This window comes from Pholcus phalangioides, unplaced genomic scaffold (genome assembly GCF_987345545.1).
Source record: "Pholcus phalangioides strain wild (caught in Gottingen) unplaced genomic scaffold, Ppha-v1.0 ptg000042l_1, whole genome shotgun sequence".
Taxonomy (NCBI): domain Eukaryota; kingdom Metazoa; phylum Arthropoda; class Arachnida; order Araneae; family Pholcidae; genus Pholcus; species Pholcus phalangioides.
The window spans coordinates 30749467-30762438 of NW_028301628.1; positions in this window are offsets into that span (position 1 = coordinate 30749467).

The following is a 12972-nucleotide window of genomic DNA, read 5'->3' on the forward strand; positions in this document are numbered from 1 at the left end:
ATTAATTCAAAGAAAGAGAGAGAGAGACAATCAATTATTCTGATTAAATAAGTGAATTCTACGATAAATTTTAATCCGAAACCACTTTCAATGATTCTTTAATTATTTATTTCGGTAATTCTGAAATTATTTTCCCCTTCTCGATATATCTTGAAATAATTTCTTTCAATAATTACGCAATTATTCTTTCACTGATTGCGAAACAGTTTTTAACAGAAATTTCGAAATGATTTATGTTATTGGTAATGTAAGTTGTTTTTTTCAAAAATTAAAAAATTATTTCAAAAATTTAAAAATTATTTTTAAAAAATTATTTCTTCTAGTAATTCTGAGTTTTCATCAGTTCTGGAAATATTTCTTCCATTTATTATAGAATTATTTCTTTCATCAAAAAAATAAAAATCCGTAATTATTTCTTCGTATATTTCTGGAATTAATCGGTTTTCATGCAAGAAATACAGAAAACTAGATATTGTGTGAAGATGCTTATTTTTTGAGATGAGTTTTTCCCTTCCTTAAAAAAGGAAGGGAAAACCTCATCTCTGCCTCTCTACCAGGAGTCGAACCCGGACGAGTGCTCGCGATCCACTGAGCTACACAGGAGATAGAGATTTTCCTTGTTTGGAGCACATACATGCTTCCTCAGTAGTTTAGTGGTGCGAGCACCAGTCAGGTAAACGAGGGGTCCGACTCCCGGAGAAGACAGAGATGAGTTTTCTCCTTCCTTAAAAAAAATAAACATCTCAAAGACTAAACATCTTCACACAACATCCAGTTTTCTGTACATCTTTGAATAAACAAGTGGAGAGCGACATCATGTCATATAATTTGTATTCAACCATTTTCTCAAAATGAGAGATGGGCCACGAGAAAAAGCCCCAATGGCTTAAAGTGTCCCACAGGCCATGCGTTGAAGCCCTGTCGTACGCATTCCTCTCTGGAATTTCTAACGAATCAGTACATGCAAAAACTTATTGTGTGTGTGTATGTGTGGCTCTAACTTATTTATGTTGTCTGAAACCCCGTTAACATGGGAAATGGAAAAGGCAGGTTTAAAACCCGCTTCAAGAATTTCTACCAGTTCCTGCCCCCCCCCTCTCCCATTTCTTTCCTTTAAAAAGTTGCCAAAAGTGACTAGGTGCCAGAACTCCCAATGCTACCGCTATATTCCACGTGTAAACGGGGCTTTTGTTGTGCTTCCAACTCTTAATCCACTCTAAATGATCAGCGAAACGAAAAATAATTACTAGATATAATGTAGCAATTCAACGCACATCTAAGGAAGGAGGAGACAAGAACGGGCGACCACTACATCGGGAGATGATCGAAGATGCGATGACTTGAAGGACTACGAGGGGACTCCTCCGACCTCCCAGGAAGCGAAGGACTGGCGAAATGTGCTACCGGAGCCTGAGACGATCTGGTGCTCTTCCATTCCGGACTCGAGACCATCATTCAATGGCTCGTGATTCAGGACTATCATATCCAAAAGCATAAGATTACTTCTGTCAAGATCCAATGTATAATTAGAAGAACCCCCGTATCTCACACCTGAACTAATAAGTTGTTTTTACTTCGTCAGGACTGTAAAGGTAATATTTAAAATTAATTGAGATCTCAGGATGATGTCACTCTCCGCTATCCATACAAAGGATTTTAACAGCTGGCTGATGCGAAGATATATTTTTTTATAAAGAGAGAAAATTCAACTGCCCTGTGTGGGGAATCGAACCCACGCCCTAGACCACTAGACTACAGAGGCAACGAATATCTCGATCTTTCCTTGGAGCTCGTGTGCACTGAACGGGACCTACTTGGACGGTCGGACTTCTGACTTGATTTAATTGTGTTTTGAATGAGGTTTTTTTCTTTTTACTCAAATACGATCACGAGCGACCTAAGTGGAAGGCTTAACCTTCCATAACACTTGTTTTGTGTTACTGCTGGTGCTGCCATCTCTCTTCCACATTTTAAGTGAACATAGTCAAAAGCTAGAATTTGTATGTTATGTAAGTATCATGTTGAAGGACCGCCTGCTGTTTGCGAAGAAACAGGGTACCGGCACTCATTCGTGACTCAAAGTTGGAAAACCGCAGAAAACAGATTTTATCCTACCACCGCTGTGTCGTCAGCAGGGTTCGAACTTGACAATAAAATAGCATGACGTCAATATAGTTCAATATAAATTAGTTCACAAAAAGTGGAACTGTTCAGTAGATAAAACGACCAAAAAGTTCAGATCCATTCATATATCCTAAATCCTAAATATGACATAGTGGCCTGTGGGTTCCGACTGAAATTGGCAATCAGTGCATACCCCTGAGTCATTTCTTAGCCATCCTGGACTAGTAGTGCTATTTTCGCCATGGTTGTATATGTTTTATTTTTAAACTACTTAGAGTTTAATATTACCCATATTGGGTTATTAATCTAGGGGGAAAAGAAAGCTTAAGTAGGCTGGAGGAGAAATAGAAAGCAGAAAGCACTCAACAGGGCAGTGACAGAATGTCACTTCATCAGCCTGTTAGGACGTCATTAAGTTATAATTAATGCTATTCTTTTAACATTAATCATTCATCATAATGCATATATTACCTACTCTCATTTTTATGTTCAGCGTCAACTATAGATCATATTAATAAATGCGATTATATGTTATTAAATGCAGTTAATTATGATTATTTGATTAAATATATATTATCTACAAATTTGATATTTTGCAGTTGGTCTAATTATTTACACTATATATAGTTGCTTATATACATTTTTCACAATCCCGGTACCTCCGGTCTTTTCATAACCAGAAAGTTTTTGGGTCTGGAAAAAGCTGATATCTGATCTTTTGGGTAAGTGGATATTTCCCTAAGATGTTGGTATTCTGACTCTTCAAGAGTTTGGAAGAGATTATTAGCCAGCTTTTGAGCAAAGGCGTGTATGGTGGGCATTCCTATATCGTTTCTTATACTTCTATTCCTGATGAACCAATTGGCTCCCAGCATAGCTCTTATTGTTTTGTTTTGATATTGTTCTAATTTAACCATGTGTTGATTGCTCGAGTAGAGCCACACTGGTGCAGCATATAAAAGTATGGATCTGATAGCCATTTTGTATACATTTAATTTGTTCTTGATTGTCAATGTTGATCTGCTTGCAAGTATGCGTTTTAAAGTGTGTTTTGCTACGTCTGCTCTTCGTATTACATAATTGCGTTGTTGCACAAATGTCAATCGTTTGTCAATTATTATTCCCAGGTATTTAGTTCTTATAACAGGTTCAATGAATTTCCCCCCAACCACTATTCCGGCATCTGGGGGTAGATCTAGTTTTCCTGTGATCCACATAAATACTGTCTTGTCTGCATTAAGTTTAACTCTGCTGTTTTCGCACCATGATTCGACTTGATCAATTAATTCTTGTAAATTACTTAATGCCTTCTGTGGTTTTCTATCTGTACAAATTATCATTGAATCGTCTGCGTACAGCGCAGTAATACCCTTAATTGCCACTGGAAAATCATTCATGTGATAATTGTGGAGGCAAGGTCCTATAACACTGCCTTGCACTATAGATGATCTAATTCGTCTAGTTGTAGATATTGTGTCATTGATTTTTACATAAAAAGTTCTTGCTGCAAGATAATGACGTACAATTTTAATTATGCTAAAGGATAGGGCCATTCTAATCATTTTATAGAGCAACCCCTCGTGCCACACTTTGTCAAATGACTTACTTAAATCCAACAGTGCAACCGCAGCTGTATCATGATAAATTCTAGCTTCTTGGAGTGTTTCTATAACTCTTAATAATTGTGTGGTTGTAGAATGACCGTCTCTAAATCCATGTTGTTCGGGCCCAATTGTTGGATGAGACTTTTCGTAAGTGTTGATACGTGTTACCACAACTCTCTCGAATAACTTTCCAAAATTACTAAGCAATGAGATGGGTCCCCAATTGCTTGGAAAGTGCAAATCTTGGCCAGCTTTTGGTATAATTTTAACAATTGCTGTTTTCCAGTTAGATGGGAAATATTTGAGCTCCAGCAATCTATTAAAAATTTTGACAATATATTCTAAAATATTATTGGGCAAATTCTTCAGTGCCATATTTGAAATTAGGTCATGCCCAGATGCTTTCCGAATTTTCAAATGTTTTATTATTGTTTTTAATTCATTGATATCTGTTGGAGTGAGAGCTGTTTGTGTTTCAGGTGGAGGATTATCAAAATATTCATTAATAGTTCTAAGCACTCTCTCGACCTGAACATTTGAAGTATTAGTGTTTGGTGAGAATTGCAGTTCAAAGGTATCTGCAAATACTTCTACCTTATCTTCATCTGTATATACCAGTCCATGCGGGCCATGTATAGATGTAAGTCTTTGGCTACGGGGTTTTTGTGCTCTATAAATTTTATAGAACGACCCATCCTCACAATTAGCATCTTCTAGGAACCTTAGAAATCGTTCACTTGTAAATTCCCTGATTTCTCGACGTGTATTGTTTCGTAATGTTGTATATCTGAGCCTATGTGTAGCATCTCTGGTTCTTTGCCACCTTCTTCTAGCTCTATTCTTTTCTCTTATCATTTCCCTCAGATATCTGGGGAGTGCTAATGGGTTGTTTTCGTTTGACCTTTCCCGATTGGAATTATTAACAGTGTCCTGCAATTTTTGTGTTAATGAGTTTATTTCATTTTCTATATGTATGGTACACTCACTAGCATTATCTGGTGTTTCAATTCCTGTAAGCACTTGCCTATATAGTGGCCAGTTTGTAATTTTTTTGATTTTTTGTTGTATGGGAATTTCGAAATCAACATCAATAATTGTTGGAATGTGATCTGATGTAAGTGCAGATATTACCTCTACTGCTAAAGGAACACTGAGGTTTTTGACCAGTGTAATATCTAGGACGACTGGTGTTCGGTTGCTGTCATCCGGATAGTGTGTCGCAGCACTTGGCCCGTATGTAATAATATTTTTATTTCTGCAATACTGCTCTAATATACGTCCTGCTGCATTGTAATTATTTGAATTCCAAATTGGTGATTTAGAATTTAAATCACCGCTAAGAATTGTTGCATAATTGCAGTCAAATATATGATTTAACAGAGAGATATCAAATTGATTATTTGGTGGTTTGTATAAAACACAAATTCGGATTTTTCTAGTGCTAGTGAGGTGCAAATCCACTGCCAACGCTTCGCAATCTCGGGAATGTGGGAGGTGAACAATGTCATAATTTAAATGCCTTTTGATATATAAGGCTACTCCCCCTCCTCTTTCGTGCGTTCTATCTTTCCTTATACAATCATAATTTGCTATCTTAGCTGTATAACATGGTTTTAAAAATGTTTCGCAAATTAACATCAGATCAAAATCTTCATCTGCAACAATTTCTCTTAATTCTTGAAGATCACGAATAATACCTCTGGCGTTCCACGCCATGATCTTGAGATATTTTATTTGTTGTGAACTATTATTGAACATTGGTGAAGTTTACCGATAATAGTTTCATAGATATTTCAGTAAAGCTATCAATAAATACTGAGTATTTTTCTTGATATGTCTTAGCTTGTAATATGTTATTAAAACATTTTCTCATTAGACCCATTAACTCCTGTAAGGGGAATGATATCTCATTATTGCCGGTATTCACAATCTGGGACACCTCCCCATCTATCCTGTTGGGAGGGATCTTTGCGGTTACCTCATTATTTACACTTTCCCTACGTTCAACTGCAATAGTTGATGTGGGTATAATTTCTGGTACAGAGTATACATTATTGTTTGTTTCAGTCATGTTAACATCTTTTGATGTCATTGTGTTTTTGTTAGTTTCTATTTTGTTATTTTCCACCTCTTCGTGGACATTTGCAACTTTTGCATGTCTTATGCCTTCTTGTAGGTCTATTATTTACTTCTGTTGGTTTTTGCTGTTGAGGTAATTCCTCAGCTTCAATGTCTATTTTCTCAATTTCATCGTCACTTGAACTTGTGACGGAAAAAAGCCTGGGCTTTGGTGGTCTAAGTTTTTGTGACCCAGTAATTGCTTTAGGACCAGATTTTTTAAGGTTCCCCGGGTACCTTTTACATCCTCGGAAACTCGCCGGATGATTTAAGGAACAGTTTATACACACTGGTAAGTCCTTACCCTTTACCTTATCACACTGTGATGTGTGATGTTTTTCTGGACATTTGACACAGCGGGCTTCGTTATAACAATTTCGGGCTGTGTGCCCATTCCAGGCTTGACAGTTGTAGCACTGCGTGTACCCCTTCCTTCTTTTGTATGTTTCAACCCTTATCTTTAAGTAATTTAATGAAGATATTTGATATATTTCCTTGCTTTTATCTGTTCTTGGCAAATCAATGAGCCATAATGGTATTGGGACCATAATCTTTTCACCATCTTTATGACGGGGGCTCTTTAGCTGTACCACACTAATAATTGTGTAACCCAACTCCTCGAGAGATTCTTTGATCTCATCGCAAGATGTTGTTGTATCCAAATCCCTAATAACCACTCTTATGTTTTTGTCTGACTTTAGTGTGAATGTGCTAAAATTTACTCCCTCTTTTTCAAGCATTTTAGTCACAGCTCTATGATCATTTTCTGTTGTTACGTGTAATTGCAATGTTGTGCCAGTTTTTTTGGCATCAAAATTTGATTCGCAAACACCCCTAATTTTAACTGAGAGTTCTTTCCAGTTCTTGTATTTTGTCAGATTTAATGGGGGTATTCTGACTTTTTTCTTCTTTTTTTCAACCAACTGCCACTCATTTGTGTTAGAGGGATCTGGATCATTTGTATCCATTCATATATACTAGGTTATAAAAATATATGTATATATTTAGTTTAAAATTTAGTTTTAAATTTCAAGTTTTAAAACTTAAACTAAATTTTAAATTTGGTTTTTGTTTCAAGATTTATTTTAATTGTATTGAGTTAATTAAATCTCCGTTTTTTCACCGTTTTAAGAGCTAAATATTTTTCTTTATTTTTAATTAGCTTTTATTCAATTACGTTGATGTCATGATATTTTATCATAAGCCCTAAGTGCTAATAATGCATTTTTTCCGAAAATTTAAAAAAAAAAACAAGTATTGAAGATATGTAAAATTTCGTACCGGCGTAGGACAGCATATGCAATCAAATATACGTCCACTACATTTGAAATAAATCGTATATGTTATATAATATTTTTAATGATACTTCTACTAAAACTATACTATGCTATATCTCTCTCTACTATACTTCTACTTATAGACGAACATAGTTTTTCAACATGTTGAAAAGTAGGAGATCCCTTAACGACTTCACTGTCTATTGACATTGGCGTTGCAATTTTTATTTTACTATTAATTTTGAATGAACTTTTTTTTTCGAACTATTTAAATATACACAAAATTTTTCGAATCTTCAGAAAAAATTGAAACTCTTTTTGAATAATTTTTGTTTCTACTTTTAGAAGACTAATGACGCGTGAAATACAAAGTTCCGCTTGGAAATGAATTCTGAATTTTGCTATTTTTCTTGTATGTGACCAAGAGTAATAGAAGTCGGCATTTTTTTGTGGTATGTATATAAAGCCCGAGGAATTAAAACCATAATCGATTATATTAATATCAACTTGGGATCATGCAAAAAAAATTGTCTTTTGCTTTTTCTACGGTTTTTAGCAGTTTTTTTGGATGAAAAACCTCAATTTGAAAAAAAAATTGATGTTTCTTCAAAAATAATGCTAAATTACTAATTTACTACTAATTAAATAAAATGATGCTAAATTACTTGTCCTACCTAAACACCAATATATTATACAAATAGGAGGCCGCAACAGGCACAATGCCCAACGAGGTGGCTGAGGAAAAAGATATATCTAGATATACCCATAGCAAATATGGATGTCGTATTTCTAAAATACAGCAAACCAATTAAAATGCAATCATAAAAACTGTAAGCTATATATGCATGATATAATATATATTATACTAAAAATTCCCATAAAAAATACTTACACGTGTCTTATTGATACGTGCAATAAAAGTTTATTTATTTCACCTCTCTTAGTTATCATATTAAAAGATATACAAGAATATACTGTATTTCTCAAAGCTAAATCTCTCTATTTATATATGTTTCTGCCAAAACCACTTCGCGAATTGGCCGAGGTTTTTAGCCAAAGTTCGATTTTCAGAAATGATTTGGGCTTTGTCCGATCAATTAGAGAAGTGGCCGAAGATCCTTGGCCAAAGTTCGATGCGCTGTGAAAGACCGGTACAAATACAACCCACAACAGGCAAATTGCCCAACGAGGTGGCTGACTTAAGAACATCATGGATCCCCGTGGATTCTGTGCCCCACATTACTCTGGAATAGGTTCGTCACTGTGAAATCCATGGACAGGACGTCATAAATGATAGATTCGCTTATAAAAGTGACAGCAAAGTATTTAATTTTTAATAAATATATACTAAAATAGTTTATATTTATTTCAATACTGTATTATATATTCAATAATATTATTTACATACGTAGTTTGTCACAGAAATCATGGACGAGCATACCAAAATTACAAGCTTATTTGAAAAATCTAATTTTAAAAAAAATGAGAAGCAATTGAAATGCATCGTTTGCTGCATTGTGCTTGAGAAAAGAGCATATTTTCAGACAGACGAAATTTTGAAATTAGTTAAAATGTTCATCAAACTACGGCGCTGAAGTCTGAAAAATTCAATTTATGTAGATTATGTAGCCGTAGCTCAAAATTCATGGAACTCCGTGTAAATTTCTCAGGGCGGTATTCACCGACATGGTTTAAACTATAGTCACAATTTTTTTGATAAGAGATCGACACGGATTGGTTAAATTAAGGTTTTTAACCAATCTATGTTGATCTCTTATCCAAAAATTGTGACTACAGTTTAAACCATGTCGGTAAATACGGCCCTCAGCCGTAAATGCCCAGAATTGAATTCAGAATGAATTTGAAGATTAATTACAAAGTCCCTTAATAGATGACGCTGCAGAGGGAAAAACTGCGGAATGGTTACCGTGTATACCGGTGTATAAGCCGACCCTTCACTTCAGGACCACAAAAACCACTATAAATTGAAAACCCGTGTATAAGCCGACCCCCCTCCCCCCCCCAAAAAAAAAAAATCAGCGCATTTTAGAGGGAGGGAAAAAAATTGAATAGTTCCCATGCAATAAAAGTTGCAATGAAAAATGATCGAAACTTTCGAATCCATTCCTTCTTTTGATTCTCCGAGTTGTACATCGAAAAAAGCCAATTCATCATAAGGTGTGGAATCTTCGTTTTCACCTTTAACTGTGTTTGTTCTCACCATCGTCACTTTCAAAGAGGATGTCGTTCTCAGTTCCGTCCATTCCGTCATGAGCGGAGATACGGGGGCGTCAAAGGTGGAGTCGACTGATCTAATGTATATATGTATAAGTGAATTGACATCATCATCGTGTCGTCTTCGTCCCCTCAGACTTCCAAGTCTATTTCCGCCTATGCATTCCGTTACTCATACAACACTTTTTAAAGGATTTGATGATGATTTTGGTGGAAACAGAATTCCAGGGTTAGTGAAAACGCACTAGCGCACTCAAACGCCGGGTTTCTTAAAGGTACAGATTTTTGTTGTTTCTTTTATCTCTTCGGAACTTCAGAAATTCCTTAAATAATCTTTAGAAGGCTTGTTGATGCTAAAGGCTGTGAAATCGACGTTAGTCAATCGTGTATCAAAGCCAACGACGTTTTTTTTTCGTTTTTTTGTTTCATTTGGTTTTAACAGCATTGGTTCTTAGGGGATGTGTGGGTCTGAAAGCATTTCTGCTAAAAAAACATAGCTACAAAAATTACTATTAATTAGAGACGCCATCTAAAGTAGTTCAACGACGTCGCGGGTCTTCAAGCAATCCTTCCGTCCGTGCGGAGTTCATAAATTGTTCATAGAGGGACGATCGATATTTTCTCTTCAAAAACTGACCGTGTATAAGTCGCCCCCCCCCCCCCACAAAAAGAAATAATCAAGGAGCAAAATTTTCAACACAAAAATTCGGCTTATTCACGAGTATATACGGCGTTTTCCAAATACACTGTTTGCACTGGTCTTTACGAGTTTTACACGTGCTCCTCACACTGGCCGAATCACATACATACTGCTGACATGATTCGAAATATGTGTAAGATGTTTCACCTACTCTAGAAAAAACTAGTGAAGTTGGCCATTTTTGAAGCATATTGGCCAAACTGTGCTTACTTGAAAAATTCTTCTTGTTATTCCACTTTATATCCGCTTCAAAATACAGGGTATCCCGTAAATTCGTAAATATTTCAGAAATTCATATAAATTGTTTTATATCAACGGTTTGCATAAAAGTTATTCTCATGGGAGGTATTATTATTATTATTTTTTTTTTTTTTGAGAAAAAAGTAGTTCAAATTTTGGTCAATAGAAAGCGCTACAAAAAATCAAATCACTGGAAATATGCAAAATCAGATTCCTACAAAATGCAGGGTGTGTTTTTCCCTTGCACTTCTCCTGTTACTGGCACTTACTTAAGGTTACCATTGTGATATTGATATATTGATAGATAAAGCAATATTGGTGAATGTTTTTTTGGCCTCAGCCATGGAACGTGGCTGAACTATTTTCGAATTTATGGGACACCCCTTAAAAAGTTTTCTTTGAAATTTTAGATATTAGAAACAATTTGTACAACCATTTACGTTCGCATGGCCATTATTATTCATTTCTGATCAGCAATTATAATCAAACTTTCTTTTAATATTGCACTTATTGTGATTCAACGTCAAAAGAAGAGTTGAATCACTAAGAAAAATATGGGGATCTATAGATTTAAAATGAAAATGTTCATTCCTTTTTGTATATGAATATAGGTAAAAATCTGAAACAAAACGTTGATAAACGTGTTTGTATATAAGAAAAAAATATGGAAGTAAGGAGTTGACAATCCGTCTAATAAACAAAGAATCGATCGATCGGTGGAACGTTGATTTAATCTTGATATTGATCTTGTTAACTTATGCCAAAAAAAAACTTACTGATTCTAAGAAACTTTTATGGAAAAGAGTGATAAAAACCGAAAAACACAAAAGCTCTCCACTAATTAGTTCATCGGGTTTTATGCCAACATTTTAATTAAATTCCTTTTTTTTTCCTTATAATATTATCACCTTTTCCACCTTATATTAGGAGAGACAAAAACCAATAGACGTGAATATGTTAGAAACCTAATTAGAAACTTTTTTTGCTTTTATTGTATTCAAAGTTTTCTTTTAAAACATGACATAGTTTATTGTTTTTCATTATCTTTTTCATTGGAACGCGTTCAGTGAAGTGATACGTGTTATTTTGATATTTAATTTTTCATTATTTTTTTTTAAACTTCATTCTTTTATAGGTTTTGTTTGTTGCTTACATAATAAAAATGCATTTGCCGAGAATAGGGTTTGTTTCTTCAGTGTGTGTGTGTGGTAATATGGTAATACCATTGGTTATTTTAATTGTAAGTTTTAACATATTTTTCGGAAAAGGAATTAAATAATTGAGTTATTGGGGGAAAAAATTCTTCAATTCAAAAACTTGTTTGTTTTTCTGCTTCTTTATATTTTTTGGAAGAGAATTTTGTATTTTTCAAAAAAATTTCCACTTTTTAATTATTTTTTTTAATAAAATGGATTTTTAGATTTTATTTCCTGTTATTGAAGTTTTTCGAATTTCACAGTTTTTCTATTAAATTTCGCAAATTTAAAAATATTGTAACGCCTATATATTTCAATAAACTTCAATAAAAAAAGTAATATTTTAATTGCGAGTATCTTGATTTAAGAGAGGTTAAAACAAGATTGCAAGATTATAGATCAGTGTTCTTCAACCGCTTGTCTGTGATAATTTCCTGCCAGTCCGTGGGAACTTCCGATCTGTTCATACAGCCGCTACATAATTTTAGACTTATAATTAAATACTACATCTCTATTATTTGTTTTTATTTCTGTCCTTTCCGTCAGAATGTCTACTAGTCATTTTGCCATTTACGTTACATGTCGGCCTGTCAAGAATACTTCACCCATCCCCATCTTATTTCTTACCTCTACACAAATTGTTTTTCCTATTTATTTATTTTTTAACTTTTTTTGCCTTCCCTCAAATTATTTCTCATACTAATTTGCACAAATTAATGGCATGACTTTAAAACTTTATATCTTCAAACTATCTCACATAATAGAGAGAGAAATAGATGGCTTCTTCTCAGCCCAAGATATCAAGGAAACATTTATTTTCTGGATATTATGCTGAGGTGAACTCGGAAAGAAAAGTCATCTTGTCACCACCGGGACCCAGGTCCTCTCGAATACCGGGCAAACATTCTACCATCTACAACACTGGCGACACGACCCTGCCTTCCTTATTTCACGTGATGTGGTGTCAGGCGCTAAAGTAGAGGCATTAGTAGCCTCTCTTAAATTCAGGAAATGATATAGACGGCTTTTTCTTAGCCCAAGATATCAAGGAAACATTTATTTTCTGGATATTATCCTGTAGTGAACTCGGAAAGAAAAGTCATCTTGTCTCCGCCGGGACTCGAACCCAGGCCCTCTTGCATACCGGGTTATGGTATATATACCGTGCATATCGGAGCCAAGATGATTTTGCTTTCCCAGTTCATCTCAGCATAATATCCAGAAAATAAATGTTTCCTCTATATCTTGGGCTATGTGAGAAAAAGCCATCTATATCTCTATCTAAACCGTCCCACCTGGGGGTCATTTCCTGAAGTTGAGTACTAGTCTACTTCAGCGCTTCATGCCATAGTGCGTGAAATAAGGTAGGAAGGGTCGTGTCTCAGTGGTGTAGATGGTAGTGTGCTTGCACGGTATGCAAGAGGTATGCAAGAGGGCCTGGGTTTGAATCCTGGCGGAGACAAGATGGATTTTCTTTC